At 35.6% G+C, this 3,013-nt stretch overlaps 1 pseudogene; it reads right to left on the bottom strand.

Annotated features, from left to right (window-relative positions):
* Positions 1 to 291: 291 nt before the first annotated feature.
* Positions 292 to 1,202, bottom strand: LOC103745501 (annotated as a pseudogene).
* Positions 1,203 to 3,013: the final 1,811 nt, after the last annotated feature.

Below are 3,013 nucleotides of genomic sequence, written 5' to 3'. Positions count from 1 at the left end.
CAGTGCTCTTAACTGCTGAGCCATCTCTCCAACCCCTATATAAATCACTTTTTACAAAATACATACTTTGTCTCTTATTTTATGACATGAAAGCAGCAATTGATCAGAAAGTTGAAACAATTTTTCAAATATCACATATCAAGACAGACAACAGAAAAACAGACAATAAACAGAAGATTAAACATATTTGGCATTATGTTATTCACTGATTAGAAGTAATAGTGTAGGGATAGTCAGGTATGTAGTTACTGTGTTTTAATGTTAGGACTCAAGTCCAAAGAAGATAATACATTATAAAAGAGAAGCCATCCTACCTATAAGTTTCCTCAAGGCATCCATCATGTCCCTGTTTCTTAGGCTGTAGATAAAGGGGTTTAGCATCTGAGTAACCACAGTGTACATAACTGAAGCCACTGCAGTCTTCCTTGGAGAGTCAGTCACTGCAGAGCTAATACACACTCCTAAACCTGTCCCATAGAACAAGGAAGCAACTGAGAGGTGAGAGCCACAGGTGGAAAAGGCCTTGTACCTTCCTTGTGCTGATGATAATTTCAAAACAGAGGAGACAATTTCAGTATAAGAGAAAATGATTCCAGAAAAAGTAATGCTACCAAATGTCAAACCTGCAATATATATCAGTATGTTACTGATGAAAGTATTGGAACAGGAGACCTTGACAACCTGTGTAATTTCACAAAAGAAGTGGGGGATTTCCAAGTCTGTGCAGAAGGACAGCTGTAACACCATCAGAATGAGAAGAAGTGCATTCACAATGCTACTGAGCAGGGAGAAAAGAATGAGCAGGCTACACAAGTGGGGATTCATGATGATTGTGTACCTCAGTGGGTGACAAATGGCCACATAGCGATCATAAGCCATTGCCGCAAGAAGACAAAACAAGCCTGAGTGAGGCATTCTCCATAGGTTATGATCAGATTCTGTCCTTGGATGTTCACCAGCATCTTTGGGATTGTGGTTGTGCTCATACAAATATCAGTCAAGGACAGGTTGGAGATGAAGAAGTACATGGGACTATGCAAATGGGAGTCTGAATTGATAGCTAGGATGATGAGCAGGTTTCCAAGTACTGTGACAAGGTATATGAACAGAAACAGTCCAAACATGACAGGCTTCAGTTCTGGGTCATCTGAGAGGCCCAAGAGGAGAAAATAGTCCGTAGTTGTTTGGTTTGTTGATCCCATGGTTTTTGGAGGCTGAAGGGAAGAACACAGGTGACTCAACAGAAAGAAGCATAAGATTAGAAATTTCATACCTGCTTCATGAAGTAAATATTACTCTTTCCCCATATCATATTTCCCTCTTCCTCTCTCTCACTCCCTCTATTTCTCATTTTTTTACCTTCCTCATAATTTTTTTACTTTGTTGTCTTTCTCTCCTGCCAATTCATTACTTGATTGTACAAAATTTGTTTACTCAAAACTATCTCTTTTACCACATTATAATAATGAATAGCAATATAACTTACTAAATTACGTGTGTTTTGATGTGAAATTTACAAAACTTGAATTCAACTGGAAACCAAAACAAAGTTATAGTCAACTTAAATTAATAGGCTTAAATTTAGAACAGATTTCAAATTAGATTGTCTTAAGATTAATTGTGGCCTCATTGTGGATAAACAAAAAAAAATGTACATTTCACTATGTGGGAAGGCTCAGTGTCCTCATTGCAAGGTTGTCACGATTGCTCAGCCAGTAAAAGTGTTTGCCACCAAGACTGAGGACCTGAGTTCAATTCCCTGAACCCACACAGTGGAAGGATACGTGATTCCTGTGAGTTGCCCTATGAACTTCACAAGCACACGCTAGCAGACATATACTCACAAAACCAAAATTAATTATCAAATATAATTTAAATGTTACTGCAAATCATGATCCTTAGCTATTAAACAAATGATTCACTTATGAATAATAAGAAAAAAGTCTTCATTATGTAGATTGCTATCTGAGACACTTCTAACACTTGGATTGTGATTTGCTTATGCCTAGAAACATGACAAACTCCTGGTCCTAAATCCTTATAGAAAGGAAAAATGATTGGTGATACATAGGAAAATGAAATAGATATGCAATTGGCTTGCTTCCATAATTTCAAATCAAATGGGAAACTCTATGTGTGGAAATTCACATTTGGCAAACTACTTGTAAAAGTTCAGAAAATAGTGAACAGTCCAGTGAAAATCATGATGATGTTTCTCATGTACATATAATAAAATATCTTGTGAAAAAATAAACCAAACCTAGATGAAGCCACACAAATAGCAAAACCTAGTATAGAAAAACAATTTGCCAAAAGAAGTCTATGCAGTATATTTAAATTTTTATAGGTACCTTAGTGTCATATAAAATAAAAAAATTAAATCTGATAAAATGTGCTGTTTTCATAATAATTCATGAATGTGTTAAGAATTGAAAGCACATCACCCACCTTTAAATCAAAACATTGCTGTATTTCCATTAGATATCATTAAGAAAAAGAACACATATTAATTTTTGATAAACTGCTATTGTCTCTTGAGCATGCAATACTCTGAATAGTTTTATCCATAAACTGTGTTCTTCATTTTCATATTAAATTTTTATCAATATAACATATTATTGGCACTTACAGTTTATGTTTGAACTGCAAACCAAATGAGAATGGATGAAAATCTAAAGAATATGATATATTAGGGCTGGAGAGATGGCTGAGCAGTTAAGAGCACTGACTGCTCTTGCGGAGGACTCAGGTTCGATTCCCAGGACCCACGTGGTGGCTATGAACCGTCCTTAACTCCAGTTCCAGGGGAATCCGAAGCCCTCTTTTGACCCCTGAGACATTGCATGACATGGGCGCACTCACAGACATGCAGGCAATATACTCATACACATTAAAAAAATAAAATATTAAAAAAGAATATGATATATTGATGAAGTCTCAAAAGGAAAAATGTCAATGATCTAATTCTAGAAGTATACATAGTTATTTGTTTTATTATTTATGCTGTTTTGAT

Source organism: Nannospalax galili, unplaced genomic scaffold (assembly GCF_000622305.1).
Source record: "Nannospalax galili isolate Female #2095 unplaced genomic scaffold, S.galili_v1.0 scaffold544, whole genome shotgun sequence".
Classification (NCBI taxonomy): Eukaryota; Metazoa; Chordata; class Mammalia; order Rodentia; family Spalacidae; genus Nannospalax; species Nannospalax galili.
The sequence above is the reverse complement of the archived record's forward strand: the minus strand, read 5'-3'. Positions and strand labels throughout refer to the sequence as shown.